Genomic DNA, 17707 nt, shown 5'->3' with positions numbered 1-17707 from the left:
GGTAGAGATCTGATACTTCTGGTGCTACGATGATGAGATGTCAATAATTGTATGTGTGAAAAAGAGATAATTCAGGAAAGATAAAGATAAATAAGAAAATGTTACCGTTGCATTATGAAAAATTAAATAGTCGTGTTTTTCTTTCCTTTCGTTCGAATGATTTTACGAAACTAATGGCATACATTATAATGGAGTGCATAGATAATTTTTTGGAAACTTCAAATCAATTTTTTTAGATATGAACTTGACATATGTTGATATAAGCAATAATAATTCTTTGAAGAAGAATTAATTTACTTTGATGAGCCGTGTTATTAATTTTGTTAAGAAAGGGGTTGTATCATTTATATAAAAACGTTAATGCAATTATGAAATATTGAAGTTACAATTTGTGGATATGATTGAATTAATTCAAAAGTTACAAATTATAAATTTAATTAATAAAATTGAAGTTAAAAGTGAAATTATAAATACAATAATTAAAAAGGAAAATATTTTATTATTTATTGATTATAGCTAATAAAATAAATGCATATTCGTTCATTATACTGATTATACTTGCAAAAAGATAATAAAATGATTTGAAAAATAAAATTAATTTCTAGGAAAAATATCAAACTAGATTATCAAAACTAGTATATAAAAAATGAAAGGTTACTAATTTATCGCATATCAAACAAATAAAAAAAATTCCTATTGCAAACATCGTTTCATCTAAATATCTATATCTTATTCACCAATATAGGGATCTTACTTTTAATAATTTTTTCGAATGAACTTAATATTTTCATAATAACTCTATATCCCCGGGGGCACCTCGTAATGGGGATGATATGCTTCCGGCATGGTGGTTGGAACTCACCACCGTAGAGGGTACACAAATAGGTGTAGGGTCTGACTCCTCCCATCGATGACGGGGCGTACTTCTTTCGGGGAGGGTTGTACCGTGGCCGGTGACGGCCTTTAGAATTCAGCCACAGTTCCCACCAGTATTACTGTTGCGGTGGTGCGGTCATTCAGCCTTATGGTTTAAATCCTCGTGCCTTCGTTTCGTGGCGGGTCGGAGAGTAATTTGGTTGACTTGATTTGGCTTTCCTAATAACTCTGTCCCAAATTGATAGTATAATAATTTAGTTGAAAGAGTATATATATATATATATATATATATATATATATATATATATATATATATATATATATATATATATATATATATATATATATATATATATATATATTGATTGATTGCATAGTATATATATATATATATATATATATAACAGAAAAGTAATAATGGATTATGCTTGAATTTCATTTTGCAATATTAAGAATATTTAATTAATTAAACAAGGCAATTTTTAACTGTACATGTTTTAATAGTAAGGTTAAATTTGATTAAAATCTACGTAAGTACTACTTTCAGTATTGCCCTCAACAAGATAACCCAAAGAAGCATACATAGTAAGAATTCTTTTAGTAAAGTTATGCGCAATATTGTTTTCAACTTTATTTTTATCTTTGACGATTTGACATTGTTGACATTCCTAGTGAGGTAAAGGGATACTTTAAATGAGTTTCATTCCTAAACAAAATATATATAAAAACGCAAAATATTTATGAGAACCATGCACTTTTCCCAACAGTTTGTAATCTTTATTACATTTGACAGTTTTATATACACATCTTTCAAAAAAATCCGTAGCTTCAGCTGTAGAAATCTCATTCGCCATTTGTTTTCTTTTTTATGCAAGAAAAATTCTGTCTGAATAAGTTTTGCGTCTTTCAACTGTTTTGGTGCAATTTTTTTTTAATTCTTATATAGCAATCGAAGGAACATTTAAATCATATATAGAATAAAATTTCACAGAACAATTTTTATGAAAATTTATTAATTTAATTATTACCTAGCTTCTCTGACAACGAGCTTATTAGACAGAGATATTGATAATGTTCAATTTTAACGCAATTCGAATTTAAATTAAATTATATAAGAAATTTAAACCTGTTTAGTAAATTATGCAATTATATAAACATATATTTTACAAGAGCTGTATTTAATAGCATGCAATTGTAATAAACATTTAGATCATCTCATTTTCTTAGTCATCTTACATTTGTAGATTGCAAGAACTTTCTGAATAGAGCCGAGTACTATGTCATAATAATGGTACTAAAATTTTTTATGTAATTATAACGATTTTTAAATTTTACATTGTCTTTTGCTGTAATATACACCAACTTTATGATTCATCACGCACATAATTATTAGAAAAAAATATAATTATTAGCAAAATATTTATTTCGCTGTCAACAATGCAAGATAATCATGTATTTAAATATTGATGAAGTAATGAAAGCAATTTAATTGCAATAATTAAATTTGTCATTATAAATTAGACAATATTTTTTAAAAAAATTGTCCAAATTAATCATCAATAACTAAAGTGGTATTAAAAGAAACAGTTTTTTTTTTTTTTTTTTTTATATATTTTAGAATGGTGTAAATATTAGTTTTCTGTAATTTAATATTTTCGGAAGTGATTCTGCAATAATGTCGTTTAATTTGTAAGTATTAAAAAATTATTCGACTTTCAAAGAGAATCCAAGATGTACGTACCCTTTTTCAAGATCTTTCTATGTCTTCAAAACAACAAAATGCTGTCTTCAAGAACCACTCAAGGGTAAGAGAACGACATTATTTCTTTTTCCTTACGTAATTTATATACTTTTTCTGAAAAATGGTGCAATATATTTTATGTCTAGCAAATTGATAACTGAATTTTTTTTAAAAATGATACGGAATCAAGCTATAATCTTAGATTTAATTAGATATAAGTTTTTAATATGTTTACTGTTTACAAATTTCATGGAAATATCCATGAAATTAAAAGTAAAATGTTGAATCCGCTCAAATATTACTTGAACTTTCAACAATGGGAACGAAGCACGCAATTAATTAATTGCGTAAGAATCAAAATGGCATAGAATTTTATAATTAAATTATTTATACAAATTATGCATATAAATAAATACGCTGGAAAATCGATTAAAAATTAAAACTAAATTTAAACTGGAAAAATATTGTATAATTAAATTTATATTTTCAGGATATACTTTATTGAATTTCAAGGGGATATAAAATTCCATTTAGTTTAACAATTCCGAAATGATATTTAAATTGTATTTAATTTTTAATTAATTGGTTCTTTTATTTAAATTAAAAAAATATTTCCAAAATGAGCATTTCTACCCTCAAGAGAATATGGTGTCAAATGTGATATCCATAGGCTTAGAAGTTTGTCCTATAGATATGTGCACACAAATATGCACATAGGTATTCGCTTTTATTATTGTTGCAGCTATGGTATTCAAATAAATTGCTACTAGATTTCTTTTCATCTTTTTAATTCTAACTATTGTCAGGGATTAAGGCTTTTTTATTTATTGCTGTAGTAATTATTTAAGAATCACTAAAAATAATTTTGTTTATTATTTAAATAAAAACGTGGAATATTTATACCTAAAACACAGAAAAACAATTAACTTATATACTGGATATCATTTAATATTGTTGTAAATGGATTTTAATTAGAAAATTGTATTTAAAATTGTTGAATCTTAAAGCATAAATACATAAATATCTTTATTTAATATATTTTTCCATACATTTTAAAATAAATGATTAAAGGAAATATTCAAGATTGCTATATAAGTTTAATATAAATCTAGAAAGAAAAGCTAGTAAATAAATACTGTAGTTAAAAATTTTTAAAAAAAGTGTCATTGTCAATTAAATGGTTACAATAACATACACAACAAATCATGTGCAAACACATAAATGCCTTTATTTAAAAATATCTCTCATCTGTACTGCCTTCAAGTAAATAATTAAACAAACTGTTCTGCATTATTACAGATCCTCAACGAAATCCTAAACATTAAAAGCTGTGAATAATTGTTTCATAAAAAGATCTTGACCATCTCATATATCAATGCAAACCAAATGCATAAAAAACATAATATAACACAAATAAAAATCAAATGCAGTAAACATTTTTATAATAAAATTCTCATTGTTGCTACTATTCAATATTCGAATTTCCATTTTAAATCATGATAACCTTTTCTTTTTAAGAAGTAAGAGTATTTTGTTAAACAAAGAAAGCCCAGAGCACAGTCCTTGCCTAAGCTCTTTTGCATAATAAAAGCCCCCAATAAAACAAAGAGCTCTTACTTATCACAATAATATGTTTACGGATAGCATTCCGCTCAAATAAACCACCACGGCACTCGAAGTGAATAAAATACCACCATCTTCCCTGGTAAAGAAGAAAACCAAAAGGAAGAGGAAGACGGGGGCACGAGGAATGCCGCTGAAAATAATCCAACAAAAGATGAGAAACTGTATCATATCATCAGAATACTTTCAGAGCCATCCACCCCACCACCACATCGCCTGGTATGAGAAATTTCATACGGTATTTATGGCAACGCATACATGTGGCAAGAAAGCGAAGCAAACATTGTACGCCCCCTGCATAAATTATTCCATCCAATTAAGGACGAGCTTTGTGGGCGCATGACACGGGGTCGAAGAGTAGCTGGAGTCTATACCCTCCAGGGCATGCCAGAAGACTCCACGGGGATATCGGGTTTGTGTCTTTATAAGAGGGGATGGGATGCATTAGCGTGTTATGATTCATTTAGCGTCTACCCTCTCAGCAGTAAGTGTCCGGGATATGTAACGAAATCTTATTACTAAAGGGAAGTCTTCTGCTGCCACCAGAAAAAGCATCAACAATGGAATGAATGATGAATGTGTGGTGAATATGAAATATATGAGGTGGGTGATGGCGGAGAGGGGATTTAAACTTTGTCGTAACGGTCCATCCCCTCTGCTACTTAAGAATTCGTAAAATTCTTTTTCGGTGTATTTTAGGAAAGTAGGGAACATCAGGGCGTCGTTTGCCGAAAAGGCTTTGGAATGTTATATTAGCAGAAATAGATTATTGTGGCATGGTTCCTTGATGTTATTAAGGCTTTGATACGGAGGATGTTCACCAAGACAAGCAGTGGGACTGTTTTTACTCCATCTTATCACACATTTACACGCAAACGATGCGTTTTATGCTTAAGGTTCATAATATAACGAAAGGGATTGAAAGCCTTTAGAAGCTCTTCTTCTTTACAGAATAGGTACAAAATTTAACATCAATAAACTATAGGTGCATGAATAAAAACAAATTCCATTAATTTTGACACTAATTTTATAAATTTAAACGAGCAATTCTTCTCTATGTATAAATTTATGTATTTTATGTATCTCGGAAACGGTTCTATCATTGTGCGGATCAAATTTTATATTTAGATAAGGTTTTGCTTTTTGAGTTTATTTATGTAGATGTCTTTTCTGAAAAACACGATTTTACACACACATTTTTTTTATAACTAACTATTAGAATAAGTATATCCAGCTTCGACTTTCAAGTGTAAGCAGAGCAGTATATTGGTCAGAAGAATATGAATGTCGCGTGTGTTGTGAGTCTTCAGTTCGAGTCGCATTTTTTTTATTTATTTTCTTACTTATGTATTTATATTTAATTTTTTTTCTCTCTTTAAGTTTATCTGTATATGTGTCTTTCTTGAAAAAATGCGATTTCACCAAAAAAATAATATATAAATAACTATTACAGCTTTTTTCCCGTCGCTCTCATGTTGACAATGTCATATAGCGCCCTTTCGGACCAGATTTCATCATGGGAAAACTGAGTGCAAGTTTAAAAATATTAGTGATAGATAAACTGTAAAATGAATCCTGTAATATAGCAAATTGTTTCAATCACATGTTAAACTAAGTGCATTCAAGATTTTTTTTTATTTATTTAAATAGCCAGCTCATACGTAGGTAAGATTGAAAAATATTCCTACATAATCAGTGAGTTATTCGTATCTAAAATGTAATTTTCTCAAAAAAAAAAAAAAAAAAAAAGCCTTTTTTTTTTCTTTTTTAACTGTTAAAACTATTTGGTCTCCCAGATATTAATAATCTAATAATCATAATATGAATATGCAGAGAAAAAAATATGCAATAGATATGTTGATAATATCAATCGAAAACTAAACAAAGCTCAATAATTGCAGCGCTTATATTCTGAACTGAAATTCCTCCACGAGGCATGTTAGGTTTTGGTGTTATGATACTCATATATGTAGGCGGATTGTTTGACCGTTAACTCAATGAAATATTTAACTCGGAAACTAGTTAAGATCTACAGATATGGTATTAAGCGTTTTTAAAAGCATTTTACTTCTTTATATTTCCATAATGTTTTATATTAAATCTTTCAATACAAATGTATGTTTTCAGATATACCAATTTTGGGTGTAGAAGTTTTCAATTTTCAATTACATTAAAAAATATATTTTATGTATATTATATAACCACATACTTCATTGATGAAATAAAATCATTTCCATTGTTGTTTCTAATTCAATAATCCTGATTTTCCGGTTAGCCTTTTTCCTAATATTGCTGATCAAGTTATTTATATATTTATTTAACCTTCACCGAATTCACCTGAGGAAGCAGTAGCCTAGTGGTAAGGTCTCGCCTTCGGAACCAGAGGGTTTCAGGTTTGAGCCCCGATTCCACCGAAGAACCATCATGTACGCTGATATGGTGCACCTTAAAACGTCTGGGCCAAACGTATTCCTGCTGGTGTGATGTGATGTGATGTGGTGTGGAGAGGGGGATGCCAGCTCAGGTGTCGTCCTCATCATTTGATCGCAGTTTAAAATTGCGAGGCTCGTCCCAAAATAGCCCTAGTATTGTATTAAAACGGGAAGTTAATATAACTGAACCGGATTCACCTACTTATCCAAAATGGAGCATGCTCTCAAAGTATAAATGTTGCAACTTATAAAAATCAACTCAGGGATGAAACATTTATGATCAAGATATGATGATTTGCTTTATTTTTCCTTATTGAGTAGGTTTAAATATAAAGCATGCTTTTGGTAAAATTTTGGTAAAAGTTTGCTGCCTTTACAATTGCAATTCAACTTCAGAATCAAATAATGGCTAAGACAGTTTAAATTATTTTTATTTTTAATAACTGCTGCTGCTACCTGTAACATAATTGAATGCATGAATACCTAGATTGAAAATTAGGATGATGCTTAACAATATAAGCAGAAAGGTGCTAGACTTCAAAAATAGTAAAAGTTTATAAATCAGAGTTAGGAATTAAAAAATTATGAATAAAAACTTGAAATTTAAAATTATTTTTTTTCTGAGTAATCCTTTTATATGAAGTTGAAAAAATTATTTAATTGAAATTTTCAGCAGTTATTAATCTTGGAGAACCAACTAGTCATCAAAGGCGGTTAGTATTAAATATTGCAAGTTCAATAGTTTTCACTAATTACAAAATTAGATATTTGGCTGAAGAATAAGATTTTAAGATGAAAGAATTGCTAATTTTACCATCATATCAATGTGTTTGTAAAATGTATAAAACATAAAATGCTTAACATTCTTTTCAATATTGACGATATTATTTTTTAATCAAAATGTATCATCTAATTACTATTAAGGGCCTAACTTGCATGTCATCGACAGACGGTCAAGGGTTTGACAAGCAATCGTTCAGTCTTTAGAGCGCATGTAAATGGAATAGCTCAAAAATACAATGACTTAAAATAATAAAATTTCATATATACCTTCACTGCAATCACAATTTTGAGTCAAATATTGGTCGAATAAATGGGCATCAAAATATGTGTTTGATTTCTGGTACTTGTGCATTAACCGCAAAAGAAGAAAAATCGCATGCTTATATGTTTTTTAGTAACTACTGCGCGCTATTGGCATGTGATTAATAATACACGAGTTCCGGTTTCTTTACCATACTATGAAGAACAAAACACGCAGGTTCGGGACACTGAAATCAAATATTTGAGAATTCTTCTAAAAGCCCAAAGTTCATAATTTTATGCTGGAGTGAGGAGGAGGGAAATCAGCCATCTTACTCTCCGACCCGCCACGAAGGCACACGGATTTAAACCATAAAAACTGAGTGACCGGACCGCCGCAACAGCAACATTGGCGGGAACTGTGGTTGAGTCCTAAGGACCATCACCGGCCACGGTACAACCCACCCCGAAGGAAGTACGTCCCATCATCGATGGGAGGAGTCAGATCTCCCACCTATTAGTGTACCCTCCAGGGTGGCGAGATCCAACCACCATGCCGGAAGCAGCTCATCCTCATTTCGAGGTGCCCCCCGGGGGGATGAGGAGGAGGGAAACTTCTTTATTAGGGAGGATGCGAGAAAGTTAGGGGATGACCACAACTGTCGGTTCATATACGGAATATACAAACAGAAAATACTGCAATCGCCAGAGAATTCGACGCGTGGACAATTTTTATTGCGTTGAATTTTTTTAGAAGTCATGGAGAACACTCAAAGCTATTTTTATCAGTAGTACAGTGACGATAATCGTCACTTCAGATGTCTTATCATGAAAATAAGAAGTGAAAAGAAAAAACATCTCAATGGTATTGGTGCATAATCACTTATATATACAGTTTGAAATTTAAAAAATAAATTAAATAGAAATTTAATGATTTATATATAGAGAGAAAACCCTTTTCCATGTAATTTGGTACAACTGATATCTCTGATAATATATTGATATATTAAAATATTTAAATTGATTTTAAAACATATCTACTCTAATTTTTAGTTCGTTTTTCATTGTATAAAAGATGTCAAAGTATAAATATTTACAAAAAGATTTTAAACTCCATCCCCGACTTTTTACATAAAATTTCAAAAATAGGTGAAAATGAAAAAACAAGAATATTTATGTATCAAAAAAGACTGCATAGGTGTATTATGTATAGGAAAAAGAATGCATTAAAATGTTACTAATTTATTAAATTTTTATTACAAAATGTTAATTGACAACTAAATAAACAACCTTTATGGCAAAAACTTTAATATTGCTTAGTAATTTCAAGACAAAAATCATATTAAAATCAATTAACTTTAGATGTCGATATAAGGAAAAATAAAACGAGCATAGTTTTAAAAACTCATATTCAGTGAGCGAAAACTATTTTGTACTTTACAAAAACCAACACATTTTTATTTAAAACTTTGCAACGTATATACAAAAGTAGCTTAATACAAAAGTGAGAAACAACCGATTTTCTACCTGGCAAATATCTTGTCTGAAATTATGCATCTAAATTTGAAAAACTCATGTCGTTCCGTGACTTCTTTCCATTACTTTTTATCTTTATTATTATTTTTTGCAACTGCAGTGCTTTTCTCTCGAGACACCAGAAAAAGAGAACGCATTTATTTCACACTTTTTTTCAAGAAGTAATCTCTGAAACGGGAAAAGCAATGTTACGCAAAAAAAAGTAGATAAAAAACACTTGGAAAGAAAGAAAAGTGTTCTGAAAACACCAAGAAAGCTCATTACGCCTGCGGGTGAAACCTCGCTAAGAAACTGACGAAAAACGAAATTTTGCCATAAAAAAATATCAATTGGAGATCGGATACTCCAGAAATTTGACTGCGAGGTTTAGAATAATGTCCTAAAGTGCAATTACATTTTTTGGTGGTCATAAATTGAAACGTGAATTTGAAAAATTAATTAAAATAAATACATTAAAAATATTTTTTTTGCAGTTAAATAAAAAAAATCCATTTAGTATTTTCCTTAGATTATAAGGAATCTCGTTGATTATTAATCAGATTCTATTAAAAATAAACTATTTTTATGAAAACTGAATTTATTTAGTTTTCAATTCATCTAAAAATCTTCTTCTTTGAATTTCGAAATGTTGAAACCCTACCATGAGGCTGAACCATTTATAAGACAATTATTAATTAAATAGTTGAGACAATCAAATTTGTTTGCTCATTTTCAAGATCGTTTCAAAAAATAAGAAAAGATCAAAAGCAAAGAAAAAAATCTTTTTGAAAATTTATATAATGGAAATAAAAAAAATGGCAAACTGAAGCAATATTTATTCTATTTACGTTTTTTTTTTTGTTTTTTTTTAATTTTTCTTCTCTTTCTTCTTTTTTTACCTATAAACCTGAATTTAGAACAAAAGCACTGAGTAAATGAAATGTTTTTGGTAAAAATCTCCTGTGGAATCAGGCATCACTGGCAGAAATTCTCAAATCATTTAATTTTTTTAGTTTTTTTTTATATTTATTGAAATATTTTTGATGCAAATAAGTTTTATAAAATCCAGTGCACCTAAAATATTGAAGTGAAAAATAGTGAAGTGAATTCCAAAAACATCGAGAAAGTTCAGTGCATTTTCAAGTAGTAATAAAATTTCAGTAAAAACTGGAAGATTTCTCGCACTAGAAGCATTGAAAATTGGATAACCCAAAGTTTTATCTGTAAGGATGATGTCTTAAAATGCAATTAAATTTGGATCTTCGTAGAATGCTTTGAAAATTTGCAGACAAACAGCAATATATTTCATCAAAATATTTTTATCTTTCTCCTTTAATATTAAAATCCATTTTCAATTTTCCTTATAATTTCCCGCTAAAATAAAATTTTCCCAATATTTGTTTTTTACAACTTTAATATTAATCTTATTTATTGGCTTTTAATATATTGGTATTGTTTTTTAAACATAAGGAAGCGTGTCAAGAATAGTTATTTTAAAGAAATAAATGCATTGCTTCCTTGAGATTAATCATCCTATTTCCATTTCTGACTCGGTTCTTCTTTAGATATCATATTTACAGCCATGATTTTTTTTAATTAATGCAAACGATAAAAGGTTATTCCTTAGAAAACCAGCGGAAGCGGCCTTTCCAAATCTTTCTCACATATTATCTAATAACTTTCCCACGCAAAACATTGTGATCCTTATGTAAGGTATAGAGCGCCATGCATAACTTTTATGCACAATCGTAAAAAAAAGAGTACTTTAATATTTTTAAAATTTATTATTGCAATTTCACATCATATTAATCAACTTTAAATTGATGTTGATGGAAATAACTCTAGAGAGGCAGATTTGTTCCGATCAACTAACTGATTAACCGAGTTAAATAACATAGTTATTAACCACTATCCCGAATTTTTTCCAATGCCGATAATCAATGTTTTATTCTGAATCAAGTTATCATAATAAAATTAAACTTTCAATAAAATGCTATGGAATTCTAATGATGATTTCGAGATTTATAAAAACTTCTTCCAATAGATTAAAAAAAAAAGTTTCAATATTGAATAAGTTTTATACCGTTCGATGATATTTCGGCAACAATTATTTATATATCAATTTTTTTTCTTCTTAGTAAAATAAAATTATCTTGCTTCATAAAATCATGAAATAGATATTTTTTAAAGAATTTTTAAACATGAATGGGGGGAAAAAGTTAATTACAACTTAGTAAAACTTTTGAACGGAAGTAAAGCTGACTTACTAAAATGTCAGAATTCAAAAAAAAGCTGCTCGCATACCCACAGTCATTATTGAAATATTCACAAAAATTTAAAATTTCACACAATCTATTTACAACATTTAAATTTTGAGGGACTATATATTAAATTTATTTATATTTAAGCATCTACTCTTCGCGATATATGAGTTTGAATGGCCGTTATAATATCGTTGATGGCAAATATTAAATTTATTTTCATGTCAGAAGATTTTAATTTAACATGAGTTTCGTTTTCATTTGAAAAAACATTAATGCGTTTTTTTTATGCAAATGAGATAAAAATCTGAGGAATTCAGCACCATTTGTTATAATTCAGTAAATCAATCAATTTTATAACTTTAAACAAGCAATTTATATATATATATATATATATATATATATATATATATATATATATTCAAATTTTATTTCGATAAGGTTTTGTTTGCTTTGTTTAAGTTTATCTATATAGCTGTGTTTCCTGAAAAAAAGCAGATTTTACAAACACATACACACACATAAAAAAAAATAGATAATATAATCCAATAAGCCTTTTATGTATTAACTTCTCGATTGCTCAGCTCTAAAATTCGGTAAAGAAAAAATTCTGTGTCATAAATACAAACTGAACTCACATTTTTAATTTGTTGCATTTATGAGTAATTGCGTTTCAATATCTGGAAATGGATAAGTTGAGAGACTCTATTTTCTAATAGAATTGGTATTTTAAAATTTGACGCCAAAATATAAATTTGATGACAATACAAAATTCCATCCATCTAGATTTTATTTATATTAACTTTGATTTAGTTGATAAGAAATACAAATGCCATTTAAACGATTTTATCCAGAGTCATTCATATTAATGGCTTTTATGTAAAAAAATAATAAAAAAAATTATCCTTTTAACGCGTTGCATTTTGAAAATTGCGTGCTAGCGGATAGACGGATGGACTAAACGCTATGTTTTTGGACTCTACGTGGTCTGAAATCTGAAGATTCGATGAAATGTAGTGGGCAATTTATTTGAAGATTACATCTCTTTGGAACATGGACAAGCAAAAAGTTTTATTCGAAATATTGTTTCATTACCATAAATATTAGATCACAAACGGCTTGTTATAAATAAGATATAGCGTTTTGTGAAAGGGAAATTATTTTCCGGTAGAAGATGGATTCTAATAAGGTTATGCTGGGGAAAAGGTGAATATTCATTTCTTGCTAACGCAGCTTTAACTAAAATGTTGTAATTTACTCTTTCCCATCGCATGTAGTGCTGCTCTGAATGAGTACAAGTGCTGGTCAGACGAGTTTATTATTTAGTGAGTTATTTTTAATTAGTGGAGAGTTCACACGAGATCAACAGTTGCAACCAACTGGAAGTAATGCCTATTTCAAAAAGATCACGTGCCCGCAATAGGACAATGGCAAGTAGTTGTCCCGATGAGATTACCATTGTGCTATTGGGGGTCACGTGATGTTCCTGAAGTAGGCGTGACCTCCTATTATTTCACGCAATAGTTGGCCTCGTGTGAACGCTGCATTAAGGTGAGTTTCCACTCAGCCAGTTACAAGATTCCAGTAAGATCACGCATGCACAGACGGAAGATTACGCATATACTGTGAAAGTGGACAATTACAAGTTCTTGTTTTGATGGAACAAATATTTACTGATATACAGTTTATGAGCATGCGTGGTCTTACTGGATGGATTGTAGCTGACTGAAAGTAAATCCAACTTTATAAAACAAGATTTCATGTCAAAATATATTTATCTCACAAGACTAGATATTTCATTACATGATCCAAATGCTTTATAAAATTAATTATATTTTATAGAGATATCAATTAAATCTCTCAAATCAATTATTCCAAATCAATATAGATTGATAAAAAATCATTTAATCTTACTGGACTTTTAACTTTTACTCCTCAATTTTTTTAAAATTTATTCTTAAATTACTTTTTAATCTGAAAATTCTAAAGAGCATTTGCATGTGAAAGTATTTGAAAGATTTTAGTGCAATGTTAGAAAACTTAAAATGAAAAGTAAAACAAATATTGCATGGAACATACTAGTACATAAAATTCATTCAAAACATCAGATTATTATAAAGTTAAACGACTTTGAAGGCAGTGTCTTTCAGCAAATACCGGCAGCGATCTCAAAAATAAATTTCACATTAATGTTTTTTATCGATTTTATTTTAGATACATGCAGTATGCAAAAAGTATACAAATACGTATAACTTTTTTAAATGAAGTTTACCCCACGAATAAAATGTGTCTCCCTATGGCAACGTTTTTTGTCCAGGATTTTTCAGCATATATAAAAAAGGTACAAAATATGCAAGTGGTTTTCTTTTTCAAAAATCTCTAGAGTAAAATGATATATACCAATCTAAGAAACCTCCACCATTTCTTTTTCATTTTTTTTTAACTTCAGCTTATTTTTAACACTTTGATGATCTATACTCGGCAAAAAAAAATATATTTATTTCATAAGGTTTTGTTAATTTTTTTTCTTCACTGGAATGGAAATAGAAATGTAACGCGAATCATGTAAAGAAAGAAAGAAAAAAAAACCTTTCAGAGCAAAAATAATGTTATGAAAATATCGGAAAAATTCATCACTCGCAAGATTAAAACAACGTTAAAAAATTAATGGAAATTAACATTTTCGTTACAAATTACATAAAAAGTAGCGATCGAAAACTGATGCGGAATAGGTTTGCGTATGTCCAAAAAGAATGAGATTCTAAAGAATTATTGAGGTTTTGTTGCTTATAAAACACAATGGAAATTTAATGAAATAAACCAAATAAATTGCATGAGTTTTTTTTTTTAAATTAATCCTTTAAATATTTTTGTGGTTCTAATTTCACTCCATCTTGTGATTATATTTATTAATAAATCATTTTTATACGATAAAAAAAGCATGAATCAAATTAATATTCTAGCAATTTTCAAATAATATTGTCTTTTACAATTATACCGATTTAATTAACCCCAAAAATTTGTATTATCTAAAGAGTAAACAGCAATGTAGAAATAGTAAATGCAACCCATGCTGAATATAAAAACTGACAAAGATTCACAACAGTGGAAGAAATACAGAAAGTTAAAGCTTAAAAGTTATAAAATTCATACTTTAAGTGTTATTTTGCGTATTGATAATCAAAGCGATTAACACCAGAGTTACAGATAGTTTCAATATTCCTTTACGTGAATTTTCGGATTATTTAATAAATCCTAAAAGAATATGGAAATTACATTTTAATTTTTTTGTAATTAATATTTATTGCTGGTATTATATGAATATTTTATCTTATAAATTTTTTTCTGGTTTTAAAATTATAAATATGTATGGGATCCAGTTCACTCCATCTAAGCAAAATTTTGAACTTAATGTTTCGAAATCAATACTGAAATACTTTCTAAGGTTTCACTAAAACTCTTTATTATAATGGATTGAGTTGATTGGTATCAAAATCTATATATATATTAAGAAAATTATCAATTCTTTAAATTTACTTTGAAAGAACTTTTCTATATTTTTTTCTGAAATCTCTGATATAAACGTATTTGATTTCTATGAATATGTAGATAGTTATGACTTCGTAAGCGAATTATAGTTTTTAATTAAATAACTTGTCATTTCTTATATCACAATGAAGCTTCTCCTTTAGAATTAAAGGAATCAACATTTAGCTAGATAACTGGTTATAGCACTATGTAGTGAGTTAAGTACTGCAATTTTACTTAAAAAGTTTATAAATTTCGCGTATTTCAGAATTGAATTTCTTTTTTTAAATGAATTTTAATGTTAGATTTTCAATATTTGAATAGCGAAAGCATAAATTAATAAAGCATCTAATAGAAAATATAAATGAATTTCAACTAAATAAATCATGTATTAAAAGTTTAAAGCTTTTATAACAACGCAATTAATAAAATTGTAGGTGCAAAATTACAAAAAACAAATTAACAGCAGACATTCATTCATTATTATTCTATTATTTCATTATTATTACTTATTTTATTTATAATTTTATTATTACATTATTGTTAATTATTTTATTACTTATTTTATTATTTTTTATTATTACTTATTTTATTTATTATTTTATTATTACATTATTATTTAGAAATTGCGATATGCAGAAGACATAACTGGAATAAACATAATTTTTTTTGAGGAAATTTTTTTACATCATAAAATTTTGATACTTAAAAAAAAAAAAAAAAAAAAAAAAAAAAACTTTACACTAAAAAAAGGCCTTTTTTTTTTTTTCGCCAAGCATTTGGCATTACGATTAAAACAAACTTTCCTTTGTTCTTTAAACTAGACACAATATATTTACAAATTATTTTTGTCATTTAGGTAGCCCTTTTGTACTATGAAAATATTAGATATACTCATTTTTCCTTTCCTATTTTTACTTTTTATATTTCGATTGTTCTTTTTTCTGATATTGTTGTATTCTCCAAAAAACATATGAAAAATTGAAAACAGTTTCCTATTTTTTCAGTCTTTTAGTTTATAGATAACCACAAAACAACTTAGCGTAGGCATATAACTATGGCATAGCATAGGCATATAACTATGGCATATGTAGGCATATGTAGAACTATGTTTGAGTCTTCAGATACACTGTTACCTGCACTAAACATTTAGAGACAAAATCGCATTCCAAAATTATTCATCAAATTTATAACAGAGCATTTTCCCAAATTCTTAATGGATTCTACAATTCAATTTTCAGTGAATATTTAATGTAATGTTATGCTATCATTTACTTCCCTTATAAAATTGACATTAATTGTTGATTAAAAAAGGATTTATAAAATTAATTGTACATCATATCCTTTGTGAATCAATCATTTACAAGGTCGTGACTATTCTAGTAAAAACACTATTTTTTGACTTTGATATAGCTTTACAAACTCATCAAAACTTGAGATAAATTCTCCCATGTAAAATTCAAATATAATACAATAATCAAAAGTTTGGGAATTGAATTTTAAACTAAGAACTGATCTAATATACTTTTATTAGAAGAGTAAGCATGTAATGAAAGACAACAATTGCGACAGTTTTTTTCTGACGAAAAATGCAAACAAGACAACACAAAAAATAAAACAGTTTGCTACTGTCTCTCACCAAAGCTTTGACTCAAATTTATGAATAAAAACATAGAATGAAATCATTAAGTTCAAGCGAAAAATTATATCTTATCCCCATTGTTGAATGTAACGTAAATCAACATTGGTAGATATTTCTCAAGCTACAATAACTCGTAAGTATTAAAAATGCATTAAAAAGACTTAAGCCAAACTCTAGTTCAAAAATCAAAAATGCATTAAAGGAATCCAATGTGCGCCGCTGCTCAGATCGAAGTGTAAACCAGGGGCATGATTTCCATATTGAAGTGAAAATAAAAATGAATGTTAAAATTCCAGAAGGAAACTTGAATTTCTTAGAATAAAATGAATGATTTTCTATCGGTCTCATATTTTAGCTCTTCAGCTTTAGCTACAGCTCTCTTGGTTTATTTTGCTTTTAAAATTGGTAATTTTCGAAAGAGTGTTCTTTCCTTTATGACCAATGATGGTTTTATATGAATTAATTAAATAATTAAAGATTATCTTAAATTGCTGAAATATTTGTTCCAAGTTTTCTTTCTTTCTTACCGTAGACACTGTTAGTTAGGTTATTTTTTTTAAATTATTCTTTTCGTCTAATTAAGAAAAATCTATAATGCTGAATATTTTTCAAATTTTTTTGTTAATCATGAATTATTTTGTTGGCAAGAAAAAAATATTCTAATTCATTTTAATGAATTTTAACGCCTCTTGGCGGATTTTCTATTCAAATTGTTATGTTTTTGTCGAAATTATAAAATAATTAAATATTTCTACATTCGTGAAATAAAAATTAAATATTTGTGAGAATTGATGTAGGATATGCAAGCACATGAAGGGATTAATATAATATTTATAATGGAGTATAATGTAAGTTTATGCCAAGCTTATGAAAGCACCCAATGGTATTCAAAGTACTTCAGAATTCTTTTTTTCATAATTTATGAAAAACAACCGTAAAATTGAATTTATCTAAAAAAAAAAATATAAACAAAGATATTTTTCCACAGCAAAAACATACGAATACATTAAAACGCATTGCATCATATTTGAATAATTTATTCGATATTAAATAAAAATCATGAGAT

This window comes from Argiope bruennichi, chromosome 9, assembly GCF_947563725.1.
Source record: "Argiope bruennichi chromosome 9, qqArgBrue1.1, whole genome shotgun sequence".
NCBI classification, from domain to species: Eukaryota; Metazoa; Arthropoda; class Arachnida; order Araneae; family Araneidae; genus Argiope; species Argiope bruennichi.
This window is presented reverse-complemented; position numbering follows the sequence as displayed.